The sequence below is a fragment of the Sciurus carolinensis genome, chromosome 6 (genome assembly GCF_902686445.1).
Source record: "Sciurus carolinensis chromosome 6, mSciCar1.2, whole genome shotgun sequence".
NCBI lineage: Eukaryota > Metazoa > Chordata > Mammalia > Rodentia > Sciuridae > Sciurus > Sciurus carolinensis.
In genome coordinates this window covers 14,014,790-14,032,355 of record NC_062218.1, presented here as the reverse complement: position 1 = coordinate 14,032,355, position 17,566 = coordinate 14,014,790, and the positions used below count along the sequence as shown (strand labels likewise).

The 17,566-nt window shown below is 40.6% G+C and overlaps 1 protein-coding gene and 1 non-coding gene across 2 annotated transcripts in view; one reads left to right on the top strand and one right to left on the bottom strand.

Moving 5' to 3' along the window:
- Marchf11 (membrane associated ring-CH-type finger 11) overlaps nt 1-17,566 on the top strand; it is a 117,955-nt gene that overhangs the window by 37,981 nt on the left and 62,408 nt on the right. The gene's annotated exons all lie outside the window — the stretch shown is intronic.
- Nucleotides 13,454-13,527, bottom strand: Trnav-uac (transfer RNA valine (anticodon UAC)). The gene has a single exon. It is a non-coding gene; the product is annotated as a tRNA-Val (tRNA).

The following is a 17,566-nucleotide window of genomic DNA, read 5'->3' as shown; positions in this document are numbered from 1 at the left end:
GGGTAAGATATGAAATGTTTGCTCCTGGCAATACCTAAAGACCTGGAAGGAAAAATTCTGATTAATATCATCTTTTTGTAGCCTTAAATGTGTTTGTGTCCTGCCTCTCACACTTACGCGCACACTTTTTTGAATCAAGGATGCAAGACTGAAGGCTGCCAAGTTTTGTCTTGCTGGGAGACAAATAGATCAGTCGGGAAGAGTGGAATGTGGACAGGGAGTGGTTTTGGGAAAGAATTTGGGGCCTGTGTGCACACACTGTTTTTAGGGTGGTCTAGGAATGTTTGCCTGAATGTGAAATGTACGAGTCTTGTCTTGGCACTCATACCTCAAGGGGTTTACTCTAAAGGTATGATTATACAAGTCTGGAATGATGTATGTATGAGCATATTGATTTCAGTCTTGCTTGCGATAAACACGGGGAAAGACCTGCGTGCGCATCCCTAAAGGCTGGTGAGCGGTTTTGTCAACTGCAGCACCTCGGTGCAGAGGCTTTTTCTGAGGCCTACAAATTGCATCCACTTGGAGAGATTTCCACACTGTGCTGTTGAGTGACCAAAGCCAGGGTATGGAAGGCACATATGCTCCAACATCACTTAGTAAGTAGAGGTGTAGATGTACATATAGATAAATAAGCATCTTTATGTAAACATTTATTTTATGTAAAAAACATTTATTTTACATATTCTAAATGTTTTTATGAATATAGAGAAATAGAAAAAAATTGCTAATATATTGACATTGGCAATTAAAAGTTAACTGGGAAGATACATGAAAGTGTGAAGTTGTTGGGGAATAATAAGGTATTTACAATTACCTTTTTTTTTTTTTTTTTTTAATAGATACCTAAAACATACAGCTTGACCAAATAAGGTCTCCACTGGTTCTCATTCCTATGCTATGGTGACTTCCATAAAGTGATAATTAGCTCTTTAGGTCACAGGGTTTCAGAGAAGGGGAAAGTCATTGCAGCAAGAGAGATCCAAGAGGGCTTCACACAGGGGCAAGCACTGGTGCTGATTCACTCACCAGCCTTGGGGTTTGGACAGGTGGAGAGGAGGAACAGCATTCCAGGTGTGGGGAATAATATTTACTCTAGTGTCTGTGTGAAACAGCCTGGCTCAAGGGTCACGTATGAGTTATGGTCTGCAGACTCGAGGAGCTTGTAGCTAGTGGAGAATAAATGCACGTAAGTTACAGTGTAGTGCGGAAAACGTGTCTTTAGAGACGCGCCCATGGTCTGTGCGAGTACTGCAGCTTCCACCGAAGGCCTACCTAGGCCTTGAGCGAGAACAGGGATAGAGGGCAAGGGTCTGCGTGGGGAAAGGGGAGCGTGAAGTGAGACTCAGAGGCGGAGTCAGCTTTGTGGAGAATAAATCATCCTGGAAAAAAACATGAATGTTTATGACAGACTGACTGTAAATTAATACAAAAGACCACCTCCAGTTTACCAACAGATCAGTTGCCAAACCTGTTTAGGAACTCCAGTACCTTTTCCAATCCCAGAGACGATGTGGGCTGCTCAGGCTTGCCCAGGAAGGCCATTCCACCCTCGGTAGCAGCGCTTGTCATGTTTCCAAGGTGAAGAGATTTGCATATTGGGGCAGGTGGGAAACATATTTCTCCTCATCTCTACTCTCCAGCCTCTCGATTGGCTTCTGGGGCCTAGAAAGTCAAGACTCTGTCTCCGTGGGTTTTCTGCTACTATATCAGAATACCACAGGCTAGATCATTTATAAATGATGGAAATTTATTTGGCTTCTGCTTCTGGAGGCTGGGGAATCCAAGATTGAGGGGCCTCATCTGGTGCAGGCCTCCTGCCGCACAGCATGGCGGAAGGGTGAGTGAGCAGAAAACTGGGCCGTACTCATCCTTTTATTGTCATGATATTATTTATACTCATTTTCAAGAGCCCATTCCTGTGGTCATGAACCCTCTCCCATAGTAAGCACCTTAATCAGTTCTTGAGGGTAAATTCCTCATGATCCAATCATCCTTTAAGGTTCCAACTCCTTTTTTCATTTGAGATCATCTTTTTTAACTGGTGCATAATAATTGTCATAACTATCCATAGATGCACATGACATAATTTAGTCAATTTCATTCCCCTGTGGGGGAGGTGTGGGGAAAGGTCCCACTCTTAGTACTGTTAACAGTGGCAGTTTAGTTTCAACATGAGTTGGGAGGGGACATTCAGATCATTGTACTTTCCCAGTACATACTGGTTCTGAGCAGTGACTACAGCAGAATTGACTCTCATGGCTTCTTGCTGTCCCCTCTCAATCCTAAGAATTATTGATGTATTTGTAGAAATGTAGTCTTTCGTTAAGGAGTGACTCACGGGGACTAAAGTGCTTAATTCTGGAGGGCATAGCTCGATAAATCCTCCCCATGTCCATGATCCAGGTCAGGATACAGGATGTTTTAACTTTGAACATGCTCCTTTGAGCTGCCTGTTACTAGGCCTACAAGCATGACTCTATCAAAATAGATTAGTTTTATCTGTCTGTTTATAGAATTTACACAAATAGGATCTTATGGTACTTATGTTTGGTCTTGGGCTTCTGTAGCTCCACATTGTGAAATTTCATCTGTGTGGTTGAGTGTAGCAGTAGTTAGTCTTTTATTGCCGTGTGCTGTTTTACGGACTGATCAGAGATGTAGGCGCATTGGTCAGCTCTGATGCTTTTCCCTCCCGGGACCGATGGGCTACTCAGGATATCTCTTCAGGAGATGGTTGAAGCACAAGAGAACATGGAAAAGATGCATGTTCACATTACTAACACCCCCGTAGCCAGAGCAAGTTGCATGGCTGAGTCCAAAGGACATGCATTTATTCCACGGAGGTGGGAGAAGCTGCTGTTCCCTGGCTAAGGGCATGGATGCAGGGCTAGGTGAAGAATTTGGGCCATAATGCAGTGAATGACATGAGGTCTCAGGGCATATGTACAGATTGCTTTAGAAGACACCACTGAAGGGTTTTCAAAATGTGCGTGCAAATCTGTCCTCCGCAGTTAAGAACGCTCAGTTGCTGCACATTCTCACCACCACTTGAAACTGAAGTCCTATGAAGTTTTCATTCGAACCAGAGCAGCCAGGAAGCTTCCAGAAGGTAAAAGGGTTTTCTTCTCATCTCAACTTTTCATTACTCTCTTTCTTCATCTTCTTTAAGTCCTAGGTCTTTAAAACAAAGTTTCATTGGTGACTTTCTGGGAAGACCTCTTACGTTTCCATAGAAGGCCTTGGAGGTCCAGGCCAGGCTTTGCCGGGAGTCCCTGGGTTAGGAGATGGGAGGGAACGTTAACAAGATGTCTGGAGAAGGAGGAATAGGTGGGCAGGGACAGGCGAGAGGAGTAGGGGACATCTATTCACAGTTGCCCTCTCTTCAGCGCTAAACCTGCTGTTGTAAATTTGCTTTTGGATAAGTGTCAGTATGGATTAAAGTCAGAAGTCTGTACCGTGGAGAGATTGCCTAATGTTAGTGGCTGATGTGAGCCAGTGAGGAAAGAGGGAAAGAGGAGAGGAAAAATCCCAAGTAGCCATTGAATTTGATCAACGTCTGGGTAGCCATTCTTTTGTAAAGGGTATCTAAAAGTGGGATTATGAAACATCGTGACATTTATGATGTGTATTTTTACCCATTCTATATATTTTATTGCATAAATTTAATCATTTGAGTTGATTTTTTAAAACAAAAAGTAAACTTACACTGTTTCCTAGCACTCTGCGTTCTTAACTTCCTGCTCTGATCATTTTTTAAACGTTGTTGTTAAACCGAATGCATCTTCCCCAGAATTTTTTTCTTAAATTTTCCCAAAGTGGGCAATATAAAAAGGAGGCAGAAGATGAAGAAAAGTCACTTTATGGAAATTTCCCCAGGACATGTTGGTGCCACACAGTCTTGCCAGTGGCAAGAACGTTTCCTGGAATCATGACTCAGCAGTCCCTCCTCGGGTTCCATAGATCATTCAGTGCACTGGGCTATATTAATTGACCTCCTAGTTTGGGCAGGACAGTGGCTAAGCAGTGTGGAAGAGTGTGGTGATGAATGTGGTCTCTGTCTTCTGAGATTTCTAGTGGGATGAGTCGGTGAAGCCAGATAACTGCAAACCCTAGTGCAAAATGTCAAACGTGCTCTGTGTGCCTCACAGTAGTTAGTTGCATAAGCAGTCCAAGAAGGAATCTGAAATAACAGGACAAATTCATGGTCTTTCAACATTGCTGGGAGATCCCAGTTTTAGATTTCTGTAGGTGCATTAAAGATTGTTTAGATCAAACCTCTTATTCAAAAAGGAGATGAGGTGGCCCAGTTTCCAGAAAGAACTAGTAGCCAAGGTATATCTAGAACCAGGACTTGCCACTTTTTACAAGCAGTTTTGTGGTTGAGGTTTTGGTTTAATAAGGCCATGGATCAGGTTTTGAGTCTGTCTGTTTACTTACTTTGTCACTTTGGGCCAGAATTTTAACTGCTCAGTGTCCCAGATTTTTTTGGCTGTCAAATGAGGATAATAATAGTAGTAACTGCGTCATAGGGTTTTGGGGAGGATTAAATGAAATGAGGCACATAATGCCTTTAGCAGAGTGACACACGGAAAAAGCGCTAGATAAATGTTGGCTGGCATTAGCAGTGATTTTAAAATAAAGAGCCTTGTGGTTTGAGCATAATAGGAGGCTAATTACTTATTTAAGGTGTTCTTGGAACTGCCTGCAGACTGACCAGTCAAAACCCATCCTTCCATGGCTGTGCCCTCTGTAAATGCAGTCACCTCAATGATGGCTTCTAGTGTGAGATTGAGTGAAAGAGAGTCCCTTGAAACAACCCTTTGTTTAGAACAGACCTACCCAAGAACAATGGCGACACTTCCACTATTTCCATTCTGATAAAGCTGTTAGTTCAACATGTTCCTCTCTCTGCCTCCAGATCCAGCTAGTCCCCTTGATCAGGACTCCTTCCCAGGACTATAATGGAAGGCCCGGGCTTTATTTCTTCAGAACTGTGGTTGCTACAGTCCGAGGTCTACTTCTGCACAAGATGGGGTGCTTTCAAGTTGTCTCAGGGTTGAAAGCCAACTTGAGAGTATCGATGGTTCTCACAGTTCAGCTACTGTGCCATAAACTAAAAACTTGGAATCGATCCATCCTAAACAGTTTCTCCTGCTCTCTCAGGCTCTCCAATCAGAACTTTGAATTAGTTTCAGGTTTTCAGTCCTTAGAACTGAAAATATCTGAGACATCATGTATGCAAACCCCCAGGATTGTAGGGCTGGTGGAGTGAGCCCTGAAGTCTTGGTCCCTGAGTCCAGGAGTTGTTTACTCTTCTCCAGGTGGCAACGATCCAGAGAGAATTCCGCAGTCTTATGTTGAAGTTGTCTTCTTTGCAACTATCAGAGCTCAAAGGAAGAAATAAAATGTCTTTAACAAACAGGAGGCTGTCTTAACTATACCTTGTTTTGCTCATTTGTGATTTTAGTGGGAGCTGACTGATGAATAGCAAGCAGATTCGCTTGCATGAGTTAGAAGGATTGGGTATAATATGAAGAAGGCCTGACAACCTTCTGTGAGCAGGAGGTTAGGACACGGGCTGTGCCTTTATTTTAACCTAATAGAAACAAAAAGATTCTTGCCATTTGGACAGTGAGGTCTGCAAGATCAGCACCCACTTGTGATTCAGCAATTTGACCTGATGATCCACTTCTTTACATTATTTATAAAATCAAACATTTTAATTTTGCTGTTCTTAAAATGTTCACTAAATGAATAGAACTGGATGCCATACTTCACTTAGAGAATTTGGTGGGAGGTGGATAAAGTATTAGAGTTAGACATAAATGATGTGAAACACTTCCACAGAAAACCCACTTCGAGGTCTGGTTCATAAAAGGACGAAATCTATCTGAGTATTTGCTCTGGACAAACCTGGACAAAACTTGCCTAGAAATGGAAGGGTATTTACTATAGGATACCCATTTGAGCACCATATGCCGCATAAAGACTGAAATACAGAGAGTAATTCTGTGAAAAGTAGCACAGTCCTTATGCACTTATTTCGATAAATACATGCTAGAATGAGAAAAAAAGGAACATTATTTATATTTTTTCCCCACATTTGCTTCTTTCAGTATTGACAGACTGGCCTTTTAACATTTTATTTAGAGTAGGTATGTTTGGTCTTCTTATTCTATAACCAGTTTTCTTTCATAAAGAACTGTGTTTGTCAGCATGGGCTGCCACAGCAAAATGCCATAGACTGGAGGCTTAGACAGCAGGAATTTACTTCTCAGAGTTCTGGAAGCTGTAAGTCCAAGATCAGGGCACCGGCAGATTTGATTTCTGGAGAGGGCCTTCTCCTTAGTTTGAAGATGTCTTCCATTGTGCTGTGTCCTTACATGGCAGGAACAGAAAAGAGATCCTCCTTCATAAGGTCAGTGCTGTCATATTAGGGTCCCTTGCTTATGACCTCACTTCACCTTAATTATGTTTGACAGACCCTATTTCCAGATATAGTCACATTGGGAGTTAGAGCTTCAATATGAATTTTGGCCATAGCAAGACCTTACTTCTGGACTTGAATAAGTACCTATAAAACTAAACCATTTGCTTAGAACATTTTAGGTATTGATTTCACTTGAAGTTTAGTTTACAAATTCCATCTAGCTGTCTCAGTGAAAGCCTTCCAACATTCCCTGTGAATGATGGAAAAGTCCAGAAAATCTGTCTTTGCCTCCAAAATTATGCACCTTCCCCCTTTGAATTCATTTGTCTTTAAACATTACTCCAAAAAACCTATAGATTACTTGAGAACTGTTGCTACGTTAACACCCACAGAGAGAGCAATTCCTTAATTAGAGAGAGAGAGGCAGACAGAGCACAGGATTCCTCTCAAAGAACAAGGGATGGAGGTGGAGGATAGGGGGCAGGGAAGGACACCAACGTCAGGTCCCTTTGGGGAGAGCTGCAGAGGTGGAGAACTGTCCTCAGCAATCTGGTGGCGGGCAAGACTAGACACCAAACACCAGAGCACAAAATGGGACATGGAGAAGACAAGAGACCTGAGTTGGAATTTAAGAATGTAGAAATCCCACAGCAGCATAACTGACCCTGCAATTATTCCAGTGCTTCCAAATGCTTGCAACATGAGTAGTTTGTTCAGCAGTTTACAGTTGTTAATGGTCTTTGACAATTTCTAATGCACTTTAAAGTTTAGAATGGTTTTAGAGGTGGAAAGTTGCAAGCGGTAGTACAGAGGGCTCCTCTACTTCTGCCACCTGTTCTTCCTCTTGTTAATACCTATGTTACGATGGAACACTTGTCACAGCTAAGAAATAACCTAGTCGCATTGATATTGTCTCAGATCCACAATTTACTAGGCTTTCACTCATCTTCCCCCTAGTATCCTTCTCCTGTTCCTGCATCTTGTCTAGGCTGTCCATCACATTTCGTCACCGTGTCTCCTTCGCCTCCTCTGGCCTATGACAGTTCTTGGCGGTTTTGAGGAACACTGGTCAGGTGGCTGGTAGATGACCCTTCTGCGTGGGTGTGCCTGACAGTTTTCCCATGGGTGGATGGGATTTGGGTTTTGGAGGAGGAAGAACAATGGTAGCAGCACAGAGCCATCAAAGGTGCTGGTTCTCAGCTGATGCAGAGCCGTCAGTGCGGACCTGGATCCCTTGTATCACTTGGGGAATGTATAAAGGACAGAAATGTCCCCTCACGGGCTCTGCAGACCAGAAGTCCAAGGTCAGGGTGTCAGCAGGTGAGGGCCCTGATCTCTCTGCTTCTAGGGTGGCATCCTGGACGCTGCTTCCTGGGGAGGGAGGAATGGGTGTCTCAGAGGGCAGAAGAGAGCAAGCCCACTCCGCAAGCCCCTTCTCGGAGCACCAATCATTCGAGCGAGCGCCGCCCTGGTGGCCGTCACGCCTGCTGTCAGGCTCCACCTCCCAGCGCTGCTGCTGGGGGTTCTCGTTTCCATCCTAGCGCGTCCGAGTGGACCCGGTTCTCAGCCTCATCCTGACCTTCATGAGAAAGCCGGTCTGATGATTGTCCACAAGCCGCGCACTCAGCCTCATTCCCCGTTCTTGCGGGTGTTCCTCGAATTCCGCTGGCTTCCTGTGGTGTACATACGGCATTTAAAAATCCCGGTTAAGACCGAAAAACCCAGTTAGCCATCCCCATGTTTCCACTTAGTTTACAGGTTTGTCTAACAGCCTAAAAATTCAGATAACAAACAATGTTATTTTTTTTTTTACAGAATTATTTTTTAATCTCAGTGTTCGGCATGGTGAAGTTATATACTTACTTTGGCACCATGAATTCCTCTCTCAACTATTAAATTATGGTATAATTTCCCTGGATATGGAGCCATGTGGTTCATCTCTGAATTCCTCTGTGTGCTCGATACACAGATTGCTTTATGTTGCTCTGATGAAGAATCAAAATGCATGCTTTAACTAAACATTAGACGTTCCAAATCAATCAGATAGGCTGATGGAAAACAAGAGGCTGGATTAGGGGATAAAGCAGAGAGGCGGCCGGTGAATACAAACTTAGGTTAGCGCGGGAGCGATGCTGTCAGAAGGCGTTCTGTTCCTGGGAGGGTGGGAGGACCTGCTGGTGGCTTTGTGTTGGGATGAATAACATCTCAGGAGGGTCTGCTCGATCTGGGCATCGCTGGACAATTTGTTAAATCCCATCCAAAAGGACATTAATGGTCATCTTAATATTTAGCAGTATTCACAAACATGTTCTCAACTTTTATGTTTCCTAAATGCATTTCACAGCATTCATTCTGAGTTTTTCTGAGAAGCAAAATCAATTCATAATTAAATATGTTTTTCTGTGTATAAAGGAATGTCACATGCATTAGCTCAGTAATTCCTTACAAAAGGCCTGTGCTGTTAGCCTGATCATTAGTCTCAGTTTGCAGATGGGTCCACCGAGGCTTAGGGAGGTAAAGTGATTTATTCTGGATACAGAGTCAGAGACGAAGAACCCTGGTTTCGGTTGGTTTCAGCTAAATTTATTAGGCTTTTGTTAACACAGAAGGAGTGAGCATGTCACTGCAGGGGCTGCAGGACTCAGTGCTCTGACTTGGGTGTGGCTTAATTATTTGTGTTCCTCAAAGGACTGTCTATTAAAGGGTTCGTCTGCAAAGTGGCATGTTGTAGGGTGCCATGAACCTCTAAGAGATGGAACCTTATAGCAGATCCCGTAAAGTCACTGTGGGTGTGCAATGGAAGTGGCTTGTGGGACCCCACCTGTCTTATCTCTGCTCTGGTTCCAGAAGTTACCCTTTGCTCCCACATGAGCTGCTATTGTGGCGTGCTGCCCTCACCATAGGCCAGACCATGGGCTCACCTGATCTTGGACTTGCATCTCTGTAAGCCAAATAAACCTTCTCTCTTTATAAAGTTAGTATTGTTTTGAAATAAGGAAAAGCTGAATAATGTAAGAAGGGATCTACAGACTGTAGCTCTTAGACTCTATTACACTGGAATCCATTTAAATCAAACTTCAGGTCAAGGATACTTAACCCCAAACTCCCAATCGGAAATGCTCTGAAATCTAAACTCTCTGAGTGCCAACTTGATGCCAGAAGTCTGATGGTTCAATGTATACAAACTGTTTCATACACAAAATTGTTTAAAATATTGTATAAAATTACCTTCAGGTGTGTGTTTAAGGTGTACATGAAACAAATGAACTTCATGTTTAGACTTGGGTCGCATTCCCAAGATGCCATTATGTAGATGGAAATATTCCAAAATTTGAAAGAAATCCCAAATCTGAAACACATCTGATTCCAGGCATTTCATTTAAAGGACTCAGCCCATGCTTCTGAGATCCCGCTAGTATTTTGAAGAGGTTTTACTTTCAGGATGTGTCAGGTGAATCTGTTTCTGGGGGACTCACCCAAAACACCCACACCACACTTCCATATATCTAGACAAACTTTTCTCAAATACCTACATTCCTCTGTTTGATTTTGTTCCATTTTGCATTCAGTCTCTCTAGGCAAAATGAATGTTAAAGTTGAGGAAAATGTCTTTGTTGGAATGCTGGCCAGGTCTTAGCTCTTGCTTAGGACATTCTTAGGGTACATGCTTGTCGAACAGTGTATCAGATTAGCAGTTTAAGGGATCACGGGGGCCCTAAAGAAATAGGTCAAGGAAGTCTCTTCTGGATGGTAGAATATCAATATTCAGTGGCATGATAACTCCACTCCTGGGAGGTGGTGAGGAGAAAGAGACCAGCCAGAGTGAGCCAGGGCCGCAAATTCCCTCGTTCCAGTGTGCCAGATCTAGCATTGTTAGTGGAACAAGAACTGACTGGGAATTAGGGGCCAAGGTCAGGACAAGACCTTCCCATCAACCATTGTCTCCCACCCCACTCTACTTCCCTGACTGCAGTACATCCACGGTGGTCTCTGACTCTCTATCTCCCTATACTGTCAGGAGTCAGAAATGAAAAAAAAAAAAAAAAAAAAAAAAAAAAAAGGAAGGGTCAGTTATAAGAGCTTCATATAGAACAAGGAGCCAATGACAGGCAAGAAAACTAGAATGGAGAAAAGAGATGGGAGGCTAAGCCGACAGAGGGTATTCAGACCCATTTCAAGTCTGGTACAAATTACTTTTATGCACAAAAAGGCGAATGCAAAAACTGTTAACAGGGCTTCAAGTGAAGCTAACAAAGGAGAGAGAGGCAGGGGTTATGGGAATCATAACCGAGGAATTTCCCTGGTTCATCAGACTTTGCCTCACTGAAACACTGGCATCCAGAATTTGTAGGGAATTTAAATCCTTAGGGTGAAAACAGGGTTGAGTGTAGTCCTGTATAATCTATTTTGTTTTCTGGTTGCCTTACGAGCTGTCTACTTGGCTTAAGACTCTGGACTCAGAAGAAAGGATTTTGAAATCTGTCCCAACAGTCCTAGAAAGGAATCTCTTCCAGTGCTGTTATTTTAACAAGGAAGGTGAGCTTGGGTCCTAGGTTGGGCAGAAAACCACCTACTGGTTCTAAGTAGGTGCTTGGGTGCTTTCTCCTCTTGAAGTCTCACCTTAGAAGTGACTTTGCCTTTGCAGAACAAATGGAACATAATTGTTTCCTCCCAGTTTTAATTACTTGTTGATAACGGTTTGGGGTTGGAAACAGTGATGCCAGCTCTCCACGTGTGGTTTTGAGTCATTTTGGTCTGGGTTGTCTAAGACAAGCGTCTGCTGTTTTTTTCTTACAAATGATCATGAGGCTGTCTTATAAACTTTTGGCAGTGACTCATGAGGAAACCATGTTTGCCTGTAAAAGTCTGTGTTTGCAAAGTGATTTTCCAGGGAAATGGAAGGCAATCCCCTAAGAATCAAGCAGAGTCCCAGTAGCAAAAGGCCTTGTGGGCACCTTTGCTATTAGGCGCTTGGCCACTGAAGTGCTTTCCTCAGAATAGGTGCCTTGGAGGCCGTGCTGTTCTTTAGGCTCAAGGTTGGAGTGCAGTGTTCTCATGTGTTTCTTGGCTCTTATGTTTCAGTTCACATTTTCAAGGTAAATGGGAAGTAGATTTTGTTGGTTTATAAAAATATCTTTTCTCTTCAAAATATCATTGTGACCACACTGAGTAGACAAGGTGCCCAGGCCATTTAACTTCTGATGGGTCTGTTTCTCTCGAATTTTTATCAGATGGCTTTCCAAAGATGTCCTTCTTTTATTTTGCTGATGGACTGTGGCTAAGGTTGTGCAGCCGTCTGTTCTCAGGAGGCCTTTACCTCTTTGTGGGCTCCTTAGGAATGGGCCACTTTTCTGTTTTCATTTTACTCAGTGCCTGAAACTTTGGGAGTGTCTCCTACTAATAAAGAGGATTTGCACTGTGAGCTGCTTCTTGCATTTAGATTTAAGACTAGAAAGTAAGATAGGTGGGGACAGGATATTTCTATCACCTCGAATCGTGTCCAGTACCCAGGAGGCACTCAGTGAGTACAGATGGGCCTCCACATGCACAGGTTCCACATCTGTGGATTCAACCATCATTGAACTGGAAACATTCAAAAAACAAAATCTTGTCTGTATTGAACATGCACAGACTTTTTTCTTGTGGATTATTCCCTGAATACAGTGTGCTAACAACTTAAACAGCAGTTACATTGTTTTATTTGTTATTAGTATCTCAAAGTCATTTGGAGTGTATGAGAAGATTTAAAGAATATCTGTATGTATAAGTTATGTGCAAATATTATACCATTTTACATCCGGGACACTGGCACCCATGGTTTTGGTGTCTACTGGGTGGAGGTGTCTTGGAACCAATCTCCCACCGACCCTGAGAGAAGACTGTATATACAGTCTGCAGGAGTGTATCTACCGTCTGTCATAGATAAAAAGTCTCCAGTGTGTCCTCTGGAGAGGGTGGCCTTTGGTGTCTCCTCCTCTGTGTGTGGGGGAGACTAGCTAGTTCCTCCAGCTTTCAGAATAAATTAAGTGTCCTACAGGTTCAGTTCTTCCCTTAGGCCCTTGTATTCCCAGTGCCCTACCTTTTTATCTCACCATTATTTTAGGAAAAAAATGAATATTCAAATTGGTTTATATCTACTTAGGATGCCAGAAACGTATTAAGCACTTTATAAATATTATTCATCATCATGATTTCAGCAGTGTCTCCATATCTTCTATTGTATTGAGTTTCATAGTCATTACAACAATTTCAAAAATCAAGATGGATACATTCTCAACTTTATTAACTTCTGCCAAATTCCTTCTCAACCTTAATGGAGAAAATAGCCTCCCTTTTTTATTTAGCAACATGAGTAGTTATATTGACATATTTTTAAATATTGAACAGTGCTGCACAATTTGGCTATGTACATTTAATGTAAGATTTTTGAGGCCAGAAGGGACATTTGTAGTTTGTGCATGTGTGTGTGTGTGTGTGTGTGTGTGTGTGTGTGTACACTCGCTGTGGAAGGTGTTGCCGTGGAGTTATGCTGGTCTCATTGGAAGAATGGAAAGCTTTTCTTCCCTTCTGTGTGCGTTGCAGTTGGTATTGGAATTACCTGTTCCTTAAGGATTCATAGAATGTGGCTGTGTGAAATTATGTCTGGTGCAATTTGGTAAGGGTTATTCCATGAAAATCTACTACAGTTTTGTTTCTGGTAATTTGCTGTGTGTACAATTGCCCATTCATCCAGGTTTTAAAAAATATTATATTTTAAAATATAAAAAAATTTAAATATTATAACAATCATTATAATATTTAAATATTTATATGTAATAAAATTTTAAGCCAAGTAGCTTATTAGTCACATGTTCCATGAATAATCTGTTTCTTTTCATATTCTTTTTTTTTCACTTTGGTTATTTAAGACCTTATCTTATTTCTTGACCTTACATCTCTTGACGTGGTTGCTCAACTGCTTTAAAAAAAGACCTATCATTTCTTATTTATTTATTAATTAATTAATTAATTAATTTATTTTTGGGGTGCTGGGGATCGAACCCAGGGCCTTGTGCTTGTAAGGCAAGCACTCTACCAGCTGAGCTATCTCCCCAGCCCTCTTATTTATTAATACAAGTAGTTCAGGCTGTAAATTTTCCTCTGAGCATATCACTATGGTATCTGGAGATGCAAAGAGATCATTCGATTTTCATTGTTTTTATATTTCTATAATTTGGTTTTGATTTCATTTTTGACATAAAGTTTGTTTTGGAGAATTTTTTTAGAGATGGTAGAGTTTATTGACTTTCTGGTTTTGTTATACATATTTTACAGCATTGAATAGAATTATCATCTATTTAATTTCTACTTTTATAATTTGCTGAGACTTTATTTTTTGTCTAATAATAGTCCAAATAGTCCATGATAATTTGTAAAGAAATTGCATCTCTGTTTTAAGGTATGTAATTGCAGTTATATATTAATTTGAATGTATCTTATAATTACATTTTTAATTTATTATTTCTTATTCACTTGATAATTTTTTGGCAGAAAGATTAATCTACACACTTCTGTATTTCTTCTACTTTTGTACTTCATATAGATTTTGCTATATAAGTATTGATGTTATGTTTATAAGTCTTAGATATTGATTGTGGATTGGACTCTCTACAATTTTAAAGTAGTTCTTCCTTATTGCTGCTCTTTGCTTTGAATTCAGTGTGTCTGATGTTAAGATCACCACTCCTGATTTAATCTGGTTTACTTTGGCCCAGGCTTTTATTTTATTTTCAGCATTCCTTTGTTGCATTATTTTAAGTGTTATATATATATGTGTGTGTGTGTGTGTGTGTGTGTGTGTGTGGTGTTATACATATATAATACCATTTTTCCACTGAGGGTCATGTCTGGGTGTCTGTTTTGTTTTTCAATACAATGGAAATTTATCAATTTATAACAGATAACATTTAGTCTTAATTCCATAATCATATTTTATGTTATTCTTTGTTTCATTATTTAAGTTTTTATTACATATGTTGTAACTCTTAGTGATAACCTCTATAAATAATACCTATGGCTTCATAGACATAGCCAGTATCTATTTTTGCCCCATAAGAAGAATTAAGTATTTTTTCACCTTCCATTCTTTCATTTTACCATCTAATATTTGTTGATTATATGTGTATTTTGTATATCTTAGCTATATTCTGTTTATATATATATGATATATTTATTTATTTATTTATTTTTTGTACTGGGGATTGAACCTGGGGAGTGCTTTACCACTGAGCCACATCCCCAGCCCCAGCACTTTTTATTTTTTTTTAGTTTGAGACAGGGTCTTGCTAAGTGCCTGAGTATTTTTTCAGGGGACTTGAAGATCACCTGGTCATTGCAGGAATAATTTTCATCTATCCTGCATTTTTAAAATCTTTTCACCAGTGTTTTCCCTTTGGGCTACATGATCTCATTTACTAAGGAATACTATTGTGTATAGTCTTTGTTTTGAACCTACCATAATTTGTGGATCCAACAAATAGAGGATATTCATAAGAGGCAGTACACAGTCAATAGGGTGGGGAGGAATTAATCTTATGTTTTATTCTTCAATTTAGATTTCAATAATGTACTTTCTTTTTTATATTGGCTTTTAAATTCGTGTTCAGTTTCTGGCCCACAGACTCCTAGATCTGTTTCAGACACACTTGTGCTGGTCCTGTGTGCTGCATTGTGTATTAGTTTATGCTCTGTAAATGACCTGGCAGAGGCCCCTTTTCATTTCCATCCTGTTTATTTATGATCACTTCATGATTTAACAATGTCAGTCTGAATCCATGAAGCCTCCTGAGCTGGTGAGCTTACATGCTGTGCCATGGTGCAGTCATTGATGAGTAGATCGTAAAACATGCCGGGCCGGAGCTGGCCTCTGAGGTTACCATGTGGTCTAAACAATCATTTAAAAAGGAAATTTGTTTGTATTTGTAATATTTTTAAAAATTTTTTAATTTGTTGTACATGACAGTAGAATGCATTTATACATTTTGATAGATCATACATAACTGGAGTGTAATCTCTCATTTTTCTGATTATACATGTTATAGGATCACATTGGTCATGCAGTCATGTATGCTTGTATTTGTAATATTAATGTACATTTAGTGTGGGGAATTTGAAAACTGCATGTGTGTGTGTGATAGAGAGAGAAAGAGAGAGAGAGAAAGAAGGAGAAAGACAGAGAGACAGAGAGAGAGACAGTGAGACATAGAGAGAGACAGAGACAGGTAGAACCCGTAATCTTGTGGGTACCAAGACTACTTAGCTTGGGTTTGTGTTCCTTCTATACTTAACTATATACACATGCATATATAATTTTATTAAGTTGCATGCATGTTTGTACCTTAAATTTTGCATTATCATGTTTTATCACATTGGTAAGCATTTGTTCCATACTGTTTTTGTAATGACTATGCAAATTCTAAGTTTAGAGTCTGAAAAGTAGAGTTAATAGGTAGAAGTGCCAGTTTTTTGTTTTTAATGTGTTTCATGATGAAATACAGTGTGTTCTCAAATGTAACACACACCTGAGCATTTTTAAGGCTTAATACCTACCATGAGGCTGCTTCCGAGAACGGCTGTGCATTTCGCCACCCCACAGGGAGCGTGTATGCACAAATGATCACCCTCCCTGGCACATTCAGCCTTTAACCTTGTGAATTTTAAACTTCTGTTTTCAGTTTTATGTAGGAAAGATGGCATTCCATTGCTTTAATGTTTATTCCTTTCATAAATGGAGTTGAGTACTTTGTGATGTTTTTAGTTAATTGTATTTCTTCTGTGAATTACCGGAAGAGTTCCTTTGCCTGTCGTCTGCTAGAGTGTTGGAGTTTAGCTTATTTCCTTTTAGGGCATTTCAAATATTTTCGCTTTTTCATAATTTTGCAAATGTGTGCGTGAATCTATGTGTATTCACAATTTTGTGCTCCTATTTAGGCACAATAGTTAGCTACTGCTGCATAACAAAATATTCTTAATGGCTTCCAGCAATCATCATTTGTTAATTGTTTGTTGGTCTTTTGGTTTTCCGTGTGGTTTTCTGGTCTTGGCTAGACTCTCTCATGCCTCTGTGGTCACCTGGAAGTGAAGAAACATTCTGCTGATCATAGGGAGGTCTCTTACATTTGGGGCACTGGCAGGCTGGCTGATTTCTGATGGCCAGGCTAGGGCAACTGGGCTCTTCTCCTGTCAGCTTGGCTTCTTCAAGTGGCAGAATTCCAAGAACATTTGGAGCTGGCACACAGCTCCTGCTGACACATTCTACTAGCAAAAGCAAGTCACAGAACCAGACCAGATTCAAAGGTTGGGGAAGTAGACTCTACTTCTTAATGGGAGGGAACTGTAAATTTTATATATTGCAAAGCACATAAATTTAGTGAGAAGTTGATAATTGGAACCATTAAAAAAATCTTTCACAGTTAATAACTTTTTTTTCCCTAGGGTATATCAAATAAACTTTTTAATAATTAAAGTACAAGAAAATTTTATTTACTTTGTCTTTAATTTTATATCTATTCCTATTGTCCTGGTTAATATCTGTTGCTTATTCCAATGTGTAGTTATTGGCCTATGATGTTTTATTATTTCTTTGCAACTTGTAATCTTAATTCCTACTGCAGTCTATTGTATTTCTGTCCATTCCTATTAACTTTTCACCTGAGTATTTTCTGTCTTGCTGTTTTCTGTCCCCGTTTGTCATAAGACATAGTAGTGTCTTTCCTGCTTGTGAGGCTTCCAAGAAGTCTTCAGAAATGTTGTTTGGGTTCCTTTAATGAAACATCTACTCCTGGTCTTCAGGCTATAACTCTCTATAGTATCTCATTCCCTGATACTTTGAATATAAATCTTCCACTTTGGAATTCAGCGCTTCCTTTGGCTGTTTCTCAAACTGTGCCCATACCCTCCTGCTTTGTAAAAATCTCTCCCTATTCAACTAGATTCCCATGCATAACATTCCCATGGACGGTGTCGACCCAGGTGTTGTAAGAGGGTCACCGAAGAAAGAAGCTGAAGACAGATGCAAAGTGGATGCTCCAGGGCCAAAAAGAATGGAACCCTGAAATGGGTGCCAAGTTGGGCTGGTGGGACTCTTGGCTTCCC